Raw genomic sequence first — 15886 nt, 5'->3', positions numbered from 1 at the left:
TGCTTACATCTTCCATAAAATTAATGTGAATAAAAGGGTTCTGGATGCTTTTATTCAAATTTCTCCCTATGCAACAGAGACCAAAAAGCTATAGTCCTTTGGGAGAATAAACTATAATACATGAGAAGAGCTTTACATCTAGCTTCTGTCAGTTAACTTTTGTTGATAAATAAATGATGTTGATTTATATATGACAACGAAATCACAATATTGATAATAATAAAAATAGGAATAGTAGCCTTTACAATGTATACATTGTATACAATGAAATGAACTGTATAAAATGTTTTACATATGTTTTAACTGGTACTAACATCTCTGAGAGGGAGTTGTTTATTATCCTTGTAGATCTAATAATTCATTCTTGCTCTTTCATTCTTAAGACAGTATATTTCAGTTAATCTATACATAACTATAAAAGAAAAAGAAGGCACAAAGCTTCATATATATTATATGTGTGTGTGTGTGTGTGTGTGTGTGTGTAGTGTGTGTGTGTGTTCCGTTGCACAATTATGTGGATATAACTTGAAGGATTCTGTGTGCACATTTTTCAGATTTCAAGTGTAAGACTTGAAATTCAAGTTTAAGTCATTTCCTGGGTGTTTTTTCCCCAGTATTCCTTACGATATCTGCTTTTGTCTTAAGACCTCTAACTGTGGGCATGGTAAGTTTGTAAGTCTGAGTCCAAAGTTCTTTTAGATTTCTATGAAGAAACATATGCCTTTAAAAATGTGTCTCAGTAGAAGAATCAAGAATTCTGCAACAAGGGAATTAAGGGACTAAGGGACTTCCTTAGTCTCCAGAGATTCTGATCGTTCCTATTAAGTCTTAGAGAGAAATACATTAGTACATGCAAAGTGAGATAAATGTGAACAAGTGTATTTCCAAGTAGAGCAGGACACGGCCTCAGAAGCACAGCAACGCAGCCACAGCCAGTGAGGCTCCTCTGGTACGCTTTCCTTTAGTCTTAACAGGTGGAACCTTGTGCGTGAACACGCGCACAGTGTCGGTGAAGAACAAGAATTAGATGAATTACAAGGATCAAGAGAGAGACCTGACTACTTTTCTCATTACCACTTTGCTGCTCTCAGCTAGTTTTAAAATAAGTGTATCTCCCTTTTCAACTTTTCTATATACCACAATAGCTCTCCTTTAGGAAAACTGAAAAATAACTCCGATTAGGATAATGATGAAAAGCATAATTTTGTTTCTCAGCATACAAACTTATAATAAAGAAATGATCTTTAAAAATTGCTTACAGTTGGAAAACCATATGTGGCTGAGATCTCCAGGGAAGAAAAACAAGGATATTCTATTAAATTTTCTAAATAGGAGACTCTCCAGTAGTAGTGGTTATTTTTCTGTCTGCAAATGGTATTACTTAAAACATTTTGATTAAATTGACTGACGATTTGACTGAATCGGTAAGCCATTTTTATCTAAATTGTTCAAAGGTTGTTACATTTTGATAGAGCTTTGGTAAATTCTCTCATAAAGGAGCAATGCCAGTATCTGTGCTTGTGTGTGTGTGTGTGTGTATAACACATATTTGTTTGCATATACATAAACAAAACACCTTAGCAATTTTATCCCTGTTTCCTGTAATGCAAACCCAATATGAATGACAATAACAGGCTGACAGCAGGTCAAACTGGACTGAATACTACAAGACATTTACTAAGCTGATTTTCCAGAAAGTTGATAGTATTCAGAATCAGGATATTAATCTAAGAATATTTTTTGCCCAGGTCCTTTTGTTTTGATGTATCAATTTCCCTCTGGTTACCATACTTCAACCTTAAGGAAACATTAAGAAAACCTTACCACCATTACTGAATGTATGATGGAGGTGACTTGGTTATATCAATCTTCTAATAATGGAGAAGGAAAGCGTTCTCAGCGTGCTCTCTGCTTCCATTTGCCTCCTTTATTTGATATTTTTGTAATTACTGTTTCTTTTATGTATTGAATGGACTTCTCTAGAAACTGCTAATTAAGACGAGGTTATCTGTACTCACTTTTCAACTCACTGCAGCTGCATTTCCTCTTAAAGCAGCCCCTTCAAATCACCCTCATTAAGGTCCCCAGTGAAGATTGGAGGAGGGAGAATGAGACCAAGTCACAGATGCTCAGGGGGCTCCTCTCGCATTAAGGTGATGACTTCCTCAGAGGTCCCTCTGAGTTACAGGACTTGGTGTTAATAACGGCCCCTTCTGCACTGTGTGTAAACCGGGGAGGCTGCACTGCCTCTTCTGTTTTCCTGCACATCGCCACACCTTTTAAAATTACTGCTTTACTAAAGTATCTTCAAATTATCAAGTTTCCATCTATCTCTTAACAACTTCAGGATCCTGACTGACCATCCATTTCTTCCTGAAACTCTATTTCCTCCTGTATTTCCTATCTGGTCTGGTAGCCGTATTCTTGCTTTTGTTTCCAGAATCCTTCATGAACCCATCCTTTCCCATCCCCTGACCCTTGCATTTTTGTGTTTTCTAGATGTCCCTCTTTATATTTCCTCCTGTCCCTCTATTCATACACTACCCCATTGCTTAAATTATCATCCATATTTAAATAAATGACTTACATTTATCTTTAGCCTGGGTGTCACACTTGAACTTCTCACCTAAGATGTATATTAAATGACTCCTTCTGTGTGTTCCCAAACTGACCGTGCCACCTTCCACTTCTCACATTCATTGATTTCTGTGTCTTTGAATGATATCCCATCTATCACGTTGTTCTTGCTTAGAAACTGAACTGCCATTGGCTGCTTCCTCTGTCTAATCGCCTCCATCCAGTCACAAAATTCTATCAGTTATTTCTCTTTATGCTTCTTCAATAGCGTCCCGTCATTGTAGCATCATTATCACTAACTTAGCTCAAGCACAAGTAATTCTTAGACTGAATTACTCCAGTATGTTTTTTACTGAAACCTAACATGGTGCCCCGGGCTCTCACTCAGGCTGGGACCTGAGCCCTTATCTCCCAACACTGGTCTGCATCTCACGGACTCTGACTCTCACTCAAGCGTTTGGCTGCAGTCCACCATCCTCTTTAGAAAACTGCTAACTGCCTTCTCAACCTAGGTTACTTGCTTAAAGATGTCTCAGTAGCACACTGTTTGTACATCTACTGAAGTGTTTATCACAGTAGTGAATACCCGTTCAGCAGCCTTTGAAGTCAAGGATAGTGACACATGCATCTTTAATTTCTAATGTAGCCCCTACAACAGGATAAGCATGCATTCTGTGGAATTCCTATGAAAAGTATTTTAAAAGATGTGAACCCTGCTGTCACATTGTAGTAAGTGTGCAGATACACCGTGACTGCTGTCGGATTTGCTAGCCTCACTGAAGTTAGCAGATTGCCCTCCCTGCAAATGCTATAATGTCCCAGGATATGGCATTCCATATCATAAGGGCTGGTTTTAAAACACGGAATTCGAAACAGAATGGGAAAATGTTAAATCATTTTGAGGTTAGGCAAGTAAAGAATTTAGATATTTAATACAGTTTTACTCTAAAAGACAGTCCCTTTAATTTTTAATGGACACCTCAATCTGAAGAGTTGATGTTGAAATAACAAGAGTAGAAATTGCTCCAGGATAGACAGAGAGTTTGGGGTTCGGCTAATATGGTACTTGATTCTATTTCTCTTCAAAGCTTGCACTAATGAGGAATATCTGCCTCCTTTGAAAAGATAGTCTAAGCAAACGGGGGCTAAGATCAATCCTGCTTTCAGCCTGCAATAAAACTGTCATAGAGATTTACCAAATAAAATAAAATAATTATTGGCAAAGAGGAGCGGGGTCAGCAGCTCAGTCAGACTCATGATATGGAAGGGTCTTGCCAGCCTGAAGAAAGAGGCAACTTAATGATAAGAATAAAAAGTGGCACTTATTGCTGGGTGTTGATTTTTTTGTGTGTTTTCTTTTCAAGCTGTAAATTGCAGAATTCAGACTTTTAAGTCTTTGCAGATGAAACAAGGAACATAAACTTAAATACTTCTCCTTGGAGAGAAATCAATAGTTAACAGTTCTCTTTTTTTTTAAGTCAATATTTTATATTCTCACAAAAAGGAGATCCATGGCAATATTTTAACATCAGTGCTGTGCTCAGTCCTTACTTAGCCACTTGCTTCTAAGTGTCCTCTGATGATCGTAAAAATGCCTGTGATGGTTTCCAAACAAAGCTCCATGGTAAAAAAATAACGGGCCATTAACAGTAATTTAATGAGAATATTTCTGCTTCCTAAACTTGGAATTTAATGATCACTTAATTATACATGCCTCATCTATCTAAAATAGGAAATGCCACTAAATTTGTGATGGGAAAGCCCTTTTTTCCCAGTAGCCTTTCTCCTAATTGCAGTGACAGTTAAAAATTCCAATTTAAGTGTCCACATTTTTCAACTAATGCAATCATTACATAAAAATAATATAAAACCAAGCTATCTCAGAGACTTGATTTTAATTACCCCATGGACATTATGATGTAAGTATACCCTATATGATTTCATATTGTCTATTTTTAAATCACTAGAAAATCTGAACTAATCTGTAGTATTCCCTCCTCTCCTCTATCTTCCAGCTAACTTATCTACCATGTATTTAATCTGTCTACTGTCTAGTTCTCTTGTCTAATATCAACCTTTTCTACCTACCATCTGTAAGTCAATCTACTATCAATTATCCATGTAACCTTTCATTAGTTTTTACATATATATCATCTATCTACAGGCAAGACTCTATTTTTCAATCTATCTGCTATTTATATATCTAAATGTCCATCCATCTCTGCCCTTGATTTATCTGTAATTTTTATCTCCGCTGCTTTTACACTGTGACAATACTTCATTTGTTAATGATTTATTATGACACATAAGACTGACACAATTTAAAGGGCCATTTCTTTAGCCTAAAAGAAGATAGGATTTAAATCCATTAAACTATAAACATGTGTTTAAGCAAAATCCTGAAACAACACAAGGCATGAAAAAAACCTGTTACTAGAAAAAAATAAAAAGTAAAACAAATAACCACAGATTAAAAATAACTATGATTTTTGGAACAACAAACATATGTCACATTTTACATCCGATTAATTATCCAAATCTCACAATAACCCCTTGAGGTAAGAAGGATTATCTTCATTTTATAGATAAAGAGACTAAACTTTCCAGCTGCTCATAGTAAGTGGCAAATCTGACATTGAAATGGACAATTTGCGTAAATAACAAGTGGACTTTCATTAAAGGTTCACTACAATGAACACCCTGTAAATCTAGTATAGGATAAAACTAAGGAATGATTTATAAGATCTTGGAAAAACTCCTAGATTTGAGACCAGGATGGCTCACTGATATAAAATGCAACATTTGGTCATGTGTGCCACATTCCTGAAGTCACTGGCAGAGGGGAAAGGCATGATCCTTTACAACACGCCCATTGATATTTGCATCAGAGACAGACGAAGTGGGCCATCGGTTTGACTGAGTGTGAACAAAGAGTAGGCTGCAGTGTGGGGTAACTTGCGAACCATAGGCAAGGAAATACACGTGCATTATAAATTAATAAGTACAGACCTCTTAGAAAGCGCCTATAAGAAAGATAAGGGAAGGATCACTTACTGTGTTTTCTGGCCCATGTTAGAATAACCGGCATGTACTACGCTATAATTCCATTTAGCAAATTGGCATATACCATTCTAAAATTTACACTTTTTTATCATAAAATCCTCAGAAATGCTGTGGAGAAAAATACTCTTCTTTTCATTTTTTTTTTTTAACAGATAAAGGAACTGAATCCCAAGGACACTGAAACACTTAACATGTCTATACAGGCAGTGAACGGCAAGGAGGAGCTCAGCAATGGGTCATCTGGTTATAAATTCCCCAGCTGTATTAGATCACAAAAGAAGTGAGTTCGTGAGGGAGAAAAACGTGCTCAACTCATCAAGAGTCCAGCAATCGTTCTCAGTGTAAAGGTCCCTGAGTAACAACAGTAGCACCATCTGCCTCAGTGAACCTCCGTGTTCTCCTCCATACACAGAAGCCAACCTCAGGCCGCCACCAACTGGACGACCTAACAAATGAACAGAGAAAAGCAAGCGGCAGCAGTGGTTTTGTGGGAAAACTTAGCCAGAACACTGCTTCCTAATGACTTTGAAACATCAAACATAGGGAAGGCTGGGGCTTCTATTACGAGTGTGGCTCACTGAGAAATCAGCAGAGAAAGGCTGGAGACAGCTCTGGACATCGCAGCAGGAGAGGACAGGACGGGAAGAGGTGTGTGCGATCAGGGCTGCGCTCCTTCCAGGAGGCTCTGAGGGGTGACCCAGTTCCTGGCTCTTCTAGCTTCTGGCGGCTCCCCATACACCCAAGAACTCCTTGGCTGATGGTAACACCACTTGTCTCTGCCTTCTCCTTCACATCCCTTCTTCTCTGTGTGTTTGTGTGTCTCTGGTCTATATGTCCCTTACAGGGACATTTGTGTTGGATTTACAGGATGATCAATCTCAAAATCCTTAATTACATCTTCCAAGACCCTTTTTACTTTTCTCATATAGGGTGACAGTCACAGGTTTGAGGGATTAGGATATGAATACCTAGTTTTGAGGTGACCATTCACCCTAGAACACTGGGGAAGTATTATTTACATCCACCTCTACTGCTGCTTTCCGCAGGTGAAGCCAGAGTACTAACTGGGGCTCACCCTCGTGGGAAAACCCACCAAAGATGGGCAAGTCACCAATTTTTACTTCTTTCTTTCCCATATACACCTTCTCCTGTGTCTACACACTTATAATTTCTCCATGATGCCCTCAGTTGTTTGTTCTATTTTTTGTTTTAATATTTTGTCCAAAGTGTACAAATGTTATCACTGGTAGGTTTTATCTGACAGGGGCTGTTCCTTTGTCACTGAAAGACAAAACTCAAATCCATTTAACCTGATTGTCTTGATACTCACAGAGTTGTCCCTCCAAAAACACCATCAACAGCCCCCGGAAGATTGCCGCAAAGGTAGATTCTCAGTCTCCACTCTGGGCTGACTGAAACAAAATCTGAACTGTGACCCGGTCATCACTTGAGCCTTGGCCTGTTAAAGTCTGATTGCTGTTAATCACGAGTATGTGCTTCCTCCCTGCTGGCTTCTCACACACATTCTTTATGACAGTCATTATGATTCTTAATATACCTTGAGATAAAAAGGGCAAAATCCGTATGTCTGCATGTCCCAGGCTGGGTAAGGAAAAATGGGAAAATTGGAGACAAATTTACCTCTTTACAGATTATGTGACACGTGTTGTCACAGAGTGGTTTTAACTAATTACATGTGTCCCTCGATTTTACTGACTTCCAATATTATTTAAATATTCTCATTATATAAATTGGAAATATTTTAAGATTTTCATTCTATACACACAGTAGAAAAATGAAATTTACTATTGTTACAAAGATTTCTAGAACATTCAACTTAGAAACAACTGAAATGACTTCACTACACACTTTATAAAGTAATACAGAACTTTTAAAAATACAACTGTGATTTTCTTTCTGCTTATCCTGAAAATTTACACACACACACCCACACACTTTATTTGAGGCAATATACAAAGTGATACAACATCAAGGTATGCTAAGTGACCACCAACTTACAGCAGCCCACTTGTCTTTACTATACTGTTTTCATTCAAAAATTGACATCCAACTTCCACCTGCTATTTAATCAAAGTGTCAGTGTGTGTCTTTTCCTTCAGTCTTATTCTAGATCACAGATTTGATGAAATTATTTTTCATGTGGCTCATTTCAAAACCATTTATATTTCTGATTCATTCTTAGCTAAATTTCTTTACAGTTAGTATTACCATAATCAGTGATTATATATATATATATATACACACAAATATATAATTTAGTAATACCTGTAATGTATATAATTTAACAAAATTGTGTAATTATATAATATATATAATTGAGCAATTTAGCAAAATCTTAGGGCCCTCAGAAAATAAAACAAATTTTATTGATGCACTGAGGGAAGTCAATGGTTGGTTATCCAAGTTTTTAATTCCTTTGCAGAACTAGTACAGGCACTGACAAAAGTAAAACTAGAATAATAGTTGATTTAGGAATCAGCATTTATGTATTCTCTCAATAAAATATCCTGAATATACCAATGTCTACTTATATATACCTTCTTCAAACATCACATTTGATTTGAAATATTATTTCAGTGAATCCTATATATCTCTGTCTCAATCATTCTCATTACTTTGGCGAGGAGTCATTCCTCATGTTTTAAAAAATGTTTTTTAATGATATTTCTTAATCATTATTTTTTAAAAGGGTGATTATCTTTATGAAAGGCAGGCAAATGTCAATGTAATTTATAAGATGTGTAAGAAGGTAATTAGGACAGAGGTTAATTGAAATTTATGGAAATGCATTGACATAATTAAACTCTCAGAGAAGTCAGGGAAAATTCTAGAAAACACAATCATCAATTCTCTTCTTATCTATGTTTACACTATAGACAGATGTCTATTCACACACACACACACACACACACACACACTATTTTCACTTCCAAATGTATGAAAGCTAGTTTTATTTGTATTTGCTGTTTTTATTTTTCATAACGATAAAGTTTTATTTTTATGTAGGTAATAGAAGTGTTCTTTTCAATGACTGTTGTATAGTTTTTCTCTGATGATTACTTTATTCTCTAACTATCTGCTTCAAAATTGTTCTATCATCTTTAAGCTTCCCCCATGAACACTGTACTGTTTCAAACTCTGACCAGGCACTTACACATGCACAGAGCCTATGTGTGATCTAAATCTCATTTTTTGCTTACTTTCTCAAGATTTTACTCCTTTGGGTATTTAGGGAAAATGGTAAGATTTTGGTATTTTCTTAAAGACAACAGCTGAGAGTAGGAGAAGGGGGAAGCACGGGATGTATAGAGGAAATGAGATTAGCCAGATGTTGAAAACTTGGAACCAGGTTAAGGAGACAGGGGAATTTATTGTACCATTCTCTGTACTTTTTTACATGTAAAATGTTTCATAATAAAAAAAAATTTAATACATCTTGTTTTTATAGTCCCTGCTCTCCCCTACATCCTAAAGCAGTCTTCTCCCTTTAAACAGTTCCCTTAGCATAAAATGTAATCTATTGTTAGCAATCATTAAAAAATGAGCACCCCAATACTTGTTCCACGTGTTCTGTTCTTTTTTGTCTACGATGGTGAGCTATTCTTGAGCCCATACCTCCTACACCTATAATTCAGATGCTTTATTTCCTCATTTTACCTCATTTAAATGTTTCCCACACTCTGAATTAATTGTTCTAGTTCTGTGAAAAAAAATGCATTGGCAATTTGTTAATGATTGCACTGAATCTGTAGATTGCCTTGGGTCGTATGGACATTTTAACAATATTCATTCTTCCAACCCATGATCATGATATATCTTTCCATTTGTTTGTGCCATCTTCAATTTCCTTCATCAGCATCTTATAGTTTTCTAAGTACAGGTCTCTTGCCTCCTCAGCTAGAGTTATTCCAAAAACAGACACACAGATCAATGGAACAGAACAGAGAACCTAGAAATAAGCCCACACTTTCAAGGTCAACTAACCTACAAGAAAGGAGGCAAGAATATACAATGGGGGGAAAAACAGCCTCTTCAATTGATGGTGTTGGGAAAACTAGGCAGTTACATGCAAAGGAATCAAACAGGGCTACTTTCTCACACCATAGGCAGAAGTAAATTCAAAATAGATTGAAGACTTAACTCTAAGATCCAAAACCATAAAGCTTCTGGAAGAAAATAGGCAGTACTCTCTGACATCGTTCTTAGGCCCCTTCTTGTTTCAGATCTTTCCTTGGCAAGAGAAACAAAAGCAAAAATAAACAAATGAAACTACATCAAACAAACACGGTTTTGCACAGCAACTATCAACAAGATGAAAAGGCCGCCTACTGAATGAGAGAAGATATTTGCAAACAATATTTCCAATAAGGGGTAAATATACAAAATACAAATAACATATGCAACTCAACATCAAAAAAAAACCAAACACCCCAATTAAAAAATGGGCAGAGGATCTGAACAGACTTTTTTCTAAACTACACATACAGAAGACCAACAAGCACATGAAAAGATGTTCAACGTATCAGGGAAATTCAAATCAAACTCACAATGAGATATCACCTCACACCTGTCAGAATGGCTATCATCTAAAAGACAACAGATAACAAATGGGGTGAGGATGGGAAGGAAAGGGAACCCTCATGCACTGCTGGTGTGAATGTAAGTTGGTGCAGCCACTGTGAAAAACAGTATGAAAGTTCCTCAAAAAATTAAAAATAGAGCTACCACATGATCCAGCAATGCCACTCATGGGTATTTATCTGAAGAAAAGAAAAATATTAATTGGAAAAGATATATCCACCCTGTGTTCACTGCCTGATTGCTTACAATAGCCACCACATAGATACACAGCACCTGTACTGATGACTTCAGCTGGGAAGGGTTTGATGAGGCAGGAAAGACAACAAAGTTGGATGGCTGCCAAGCATCCTATTTTTCTGAAATCACCTCTGTGAGCAAAAAATTCCTGCTTAATAAGCCACATGCTCCTTAAACTCAACCTGGCCATACTTCATCAGAATCTCTGGGGAGCCAAGTTAGTTTATTGTTTTAACTTCATAGAAGTATTTCCAGCATGAACAATTATCTGAGGAGTGAATGGAGTTGATTGAAAAACACAGTGTGCCCCTCCCTCCCCACTAAGCAACTTGAAAGGAGACCTTGAGACACCCGACAGCAATTCCAGGTCCATCGGACCCTAAGCCTTAGTTGTGAGTTTGGAAAGAGGAGTTAAGTACTTCAGAGTGAGTCCTCGTGCTGTGCTCTAATCCTGCCTTGGTGACACAGGACTTCCACGTTCCCTTAAAAATCTCATCCGTTTATCATTTGCAGTCTTTAAATCTGACACATTTGAGATCAGGAACAGACTTTCAAGATTCTTTGGCTGCAGGTCCCATCAAAGGTGCTCAGGCTGGGAATCCACTTAGAGGCAGGGCTTCACCGTTGCCATGGATGGAACCCACTCATAACCAGGACTGAGCAGCAACGATCAGTCTTCTGAAGAACCGAAAGTGCAGATGTCTTATGATGACAGATGGGGACTTTATTCACTGTGATTTTTATTGGACTTAAACTGTGCTCATTTCCATGACCAAGGGGACAGAATAAGCTTCTCTTCTATTCTGTGTTGCACTTTGTCACTTGAGTATCAAACTTATACTCCCTGGGCCACTTAAACATATGATTTAAAAAGAACTCTCCTGGGAGCTAATAAAATGTTTTCACAGGAGATTCAGAGTGCAGAAGGAAAGGGAGGGATTGCCATCACAAGGTCCCAGCAGTCATACTCCCACTATTCCATTCTTGCTCTCCCAGCTCTCCCTTCCTCATCTCTACCCTTCAGCTCACAGCCCCAGCTCCTTCCACATCCCTCTTCCTAACTCAGATCCACCCAGAGCAGATGTACATGAATGGTCTGCTGTTCAGGGAGACCCCATCTCCTTCATAGAAGTAATGGTCACGTCCCAAGAGGAGCCTTGCTCTCTCAGTTGCCTATGGTATGTAACAAGTGACCACAAATTTAGGGTTTAAAACAACACGCAAGTTGGTGGTTCAAATGAATACAAATCTAACTAGGCCTAAACCAAAGTGCCGGCAGGGCCAAGCTCCCTCTGAAGTTCTGGAGTAGAATCTAAGCTTTGCCTTCTCCAGCTTTGGGAGCTGTACTCCTTGCATTCTGTGGTCCACAGCTCCAGGCTCAGAGCCAGAAGCTGCATGGTCACATCACTGTCTCCTCTGCTTTGTAGTCAGATCTGCCTCTGTCTCCTTTATAAGGACACTGTGACCCCATTAGGGGCCCCTACCTAATCTAGGATAATCGCCCCACTGCAAAATCTGTATCTTACTGGTATCTGCCAAGTTGCTTTCATCACATAGGGTGACATTCACAAGTTCCAAGAATAAACATTTGGATAACTTTGGGAACCATTATTCAGCCCACTCCACCTGCTTATCTTTTACTCTTATGGTCACTGCCAAGCACCGAATCACAAAATACAAAACACTTGTCAGTGGCTTCATGCAAACCTCCAGAGGGAATGAAATGCAAACTTAAGGAGGTAAAAATTCAAAGCAGAAACTAACCAAGTGGAAGTACCGCATACTTTCAGAAATACATTCATTAAAACTTTGGCTGCAGAAGGATGATGGGTGGCATTTTTTTGATAAGGGGAAAACAATACTTCAAAAATGAAGAATCATTTTAATTGCAAAAAAAATGAAATGTTAAATAATAGTTTGAAAGAACAAATAGAAATGTAAAAGATATTTCTAGTTTGCCAGGGAGGGAAGAATGTGAGTCATAAATAGATAATGAACAACAGTTTGACTCATTATATACAAAGCCAAACTGGCCATGTTTCCTGAAATAACAACTGAGAAAACCAGAGGTTCCTATGCAGAGTTGTATTATGTAAAAGCTGAGGAAGGGATTCGGTGCAAACAACAGATGAATATATGTTAGCACAATGCTTTTATTTTATTTTTTTAATGTCTTTATCTGGAGACTTGCTCAGAAATAAAACGATATAAGCAGATTACATAAACTTAAATAGACTCCAGACTTCCACATAGCACTGAACTGAATCTTCCAGTTTTCCTCCTCAATAGGAAAATATTTTCTCTAGAATTGACAGTCCTTTTTATAAGCATTTGCTAATACGTATGGAAGGTTGACAGAAATTGAGGTTAGCCCAGCAAATGTAATTTTAAACCTTTTCTATTTGATAAGAAATATTTTATTGTACAACAATTTGTACCTGCACATCGACATGTGTGAACTGACATAACACAGTGCCACAAACCAGGCGATTTAAGCATCAGAAATTACTATCTCACAGCTCTGAGAACTAGAACTCTGAAATTGAGGTTGACTCCTTCTAAGGAATCTTTTCCATGAGTCTCCCCTCACTTTTGATGGCCTCAGGTGTTCATCAGCTTGTAGATGGCGTTCTGTATCACTGCATCACGCTTCCTCTATGGGTGTCTGTCTCTGAGCCCAAATGACCCCTTAATATCCATTTTTATGAGGTCCCTTAATGACCTTATATGAACTTGATCATCTGCAAAGATCTTATCTCTGATAAAGTCACATTCACAGGAATATAGGTTAGGACTCCCACATCTTTAAGGGGGACACAATTATAATTTGTTTATTCATTTGTGTTGGACTTTGGCCATCTCTCCCAATCAGATAAACTAGGGGAGCCAACATTTTGATAAAAATTGTAAAGGAAAATATTGAAGTAGAGAAAATGTGGGTATCCAACACCCACCCCCTGGGATAGTTCTAAGATTAGTCTATTTTAAGCAGTGAGATACCACAGTCTAGCTTATTAAGAATATGATTTAAAGCAATTTTCTCATGGCGGGTTGGAGTTTTCTAAACTAGACTGAAGCGAGATGAATTTCAAGTGCTCACAAGAAACAAAACCACAAGCTAAGCTCTAAGTGGGCTTGTCTTTGCCTGTAGACTCATGGGCACATTGTTTAATTAAGCCTCACATTTTCCCTTTCATTATTTCATAAGTCTGAGAAAAGAAGAATGTTAAAGCCAGCTTCTAAGACTTTTTTATTAAAATCTTTCTCTAACATGGTTTCTTCTTTTTTAATGAATGGTATACATTTTCCTTTCAATACATCAAAAAAATTTCTTATGATGACTCATTTTTCTCTGTGGGTGTGCTCTTTAATTCTTCTTGCTACATAAATCTGTCCAAACTCACCTCATATTTGGCTTCCCAAATCAGTTACCTTGCCTAACTAAGCTCAATTGAGAACCCCTAATGTCTGGTCCCGGGTAGTTCTCTGTCCATTTTGACAGGTTCAAAATTTGTACTTTTTTACATTCTTAGAGAATATTTTTTGTTATATCTTTTCTGCAAAATTACATCTTTTCTGAAGCTGTAAGTTTATACTATGCAAGTCATTAACTTGCATCAAATTTTAGATGCCAAAATTTGTAATTATTTCCTTGAGTCTTTCTTATATCCTTTTCAGATCCAAAGTTCTATAGTGCAGTTTACCATTTGGCAATAAGTTAATTCTTTTTAATATTTAACTGGCGTTTACTAGGTGCACATCATTAGCTATGCATTGTGCCAGGTGGTGCCATTCCTTGCTCCCAAACAGCTAATTAAAACACGATTGACAGGAGCTCAAATGCCAGCATTGCTGCTCCAAAGCCAATCACGATTAACAGCTAAGGTGCAGTCTACTTATGTAAGTGATCACCTCTACTTACAAGTGAATGCTCACAATCCACTGCTCTGCTATAAATCAGACAGGAAGTCACATTTGGCAGTAAAGTAGATCAATGGATTTTTCAGAGCTCCCTTGTAAGTGGTGGCGACTTTAGACATGAAGATATCAATTCGAGGACTATAAATTATTGAAAATAGACCACCCTCCTCAACAAAGCAGCAGCAACACAAATCGGTGTCACTGATCCACGTCCTTCATCCGCTCAGAGGAAATGCCTCACAGTCACACCGGGGCTGAGCAAGTCATAGCACAGAATTGGGTGCGATTAACCATGTCATGTTTCTTGGCTTTTTCTAAGCAAAAGGTCATAATTTCCTCCTCCCTTACAAAATGAGCCTCACAGGCCTCAATGAAAATAAACTTCTAGGAACCCATCACCAAGAAAGCACAGTCAATAGAAGGTAATTGATAGCGTAGAATTTACAGACCATGAATCCTTGGTGCACAAAGGTTTTGGTTACTCACAGTGAGGACGTGGGCATCAGAGCAAAGTTATGGAGTCAGAGTATCCAAGCAAAGCTCATTCTAGGCAAGTAGGCTTCACCACAGTGTGCAATGTGTCTGCAGATCTGAAATTAAAGATCAAATTCTTAAGTTTTCTTCTTTTAACCCAGGAATTACCTGTAACTTAGTCTGTCTATTCCAAGTGAGTGCTTACCAAGGACAACAGCCACTGCTTTGTTAGCACTTGCTATATTTTGCATATAAAATAGGTTGTTATAACATGATAATTGACATTGGTCACTGTATTAGTCCGAGCTCTCCACAGAAGCTGGCCCAGTAGGATGTACGTGTGCCTACGCATAGAGACTTATTTTAAGCAATTGGCTCACTGGCAAGACTGAAATGTGCAGGGCAGGCCTGGAGGCTGGAGACCCAGGAAAAAACTGACCTGAGGTGCAGCTCTGATCTGAAGGCAGTCTGGAGGCAGAAATTATTCGAGGGGGGTGGGTGGGGAGGTCCCTCAGGTTTTTTTTTTTCTTAAAAATTTCAACTCTTTGGAGGAGGGGAGGTAATTAGATTTACTTATTTATTATCTTTCTTAATGGAGGTGCTGGGGATTGAACCCAGGACCTCGTGCATGCTAGTCACGGGCTCTGCCACTGAGCTATGCCCTCCCCCAAAGCCTTCCACTCTTAGATGAAGTCCACACACATTTTGGAGGCAACAACTAGACAGGTGTTTGACCAACCCTCTGGGCACTATGGCCCAGCTAAGGTGATACACAGAGCTAACCGTCACAGCACTCATCCTGTTGCCCTCCGTGCCCCGCTAAGTTACCGCTTCTGTTTTACCTATGCTTCTTTTCTGGAACAGTATTACTATACCTGGCAAATGAAAAGCACACAGGACAATGGATAACTGTATGGTTGATGCACATTATTTGCAGATTCCATATTTGGGAATTCTCTTACATGCTACAATTCTTTTGTGAATCCACACACATAGAGCTTTCTTAGTCATT

The 15886-nt window shown here is 38.1% G+C and overlaps 1 long non-coding RNA gene across 1 annotated transcript in view; it reads right to left on the bottom strand.

Annotated features, from left to right (window-relative positions):
* LOC135322249 (uncharacterized) overlaps positions 1-15136 on the bottom strand; it is a 253071-nt gene extending 237935 nt beyond the window's left edge. The window contains exon 1 of the long non-coding RNA XR_010382600.1: positions 14887-15136. This is a non-coding gene — a long non-coding RNA (uncharacterized LOC135322249). The remainder of the gene's footprint in view (positions 1-14886) is intronic.
* Between the last annotated feature and the right edge of the window lie 750 nt (positions 15137-15886).

Source organism: Camelus dromedarius, chromosome 10 (genome assembly GCF_036321535.1).
Source record: "Camelus dromedarius isolate mCamDro1 chromosome 10, mCamDro1.pat, whole genome shotgun sequence".
In the NCBI taxonomy this organism is placed as follows: domain Eukaryota; kingdom Metazoa; phylum Chordata; class Mammalia; order Artiodactyla; family Camelidae; genus Camelus; species Camelus dromedarius.
This window is presented reverse-complemented; position numbering and strand designations above follow the sequence as displayed.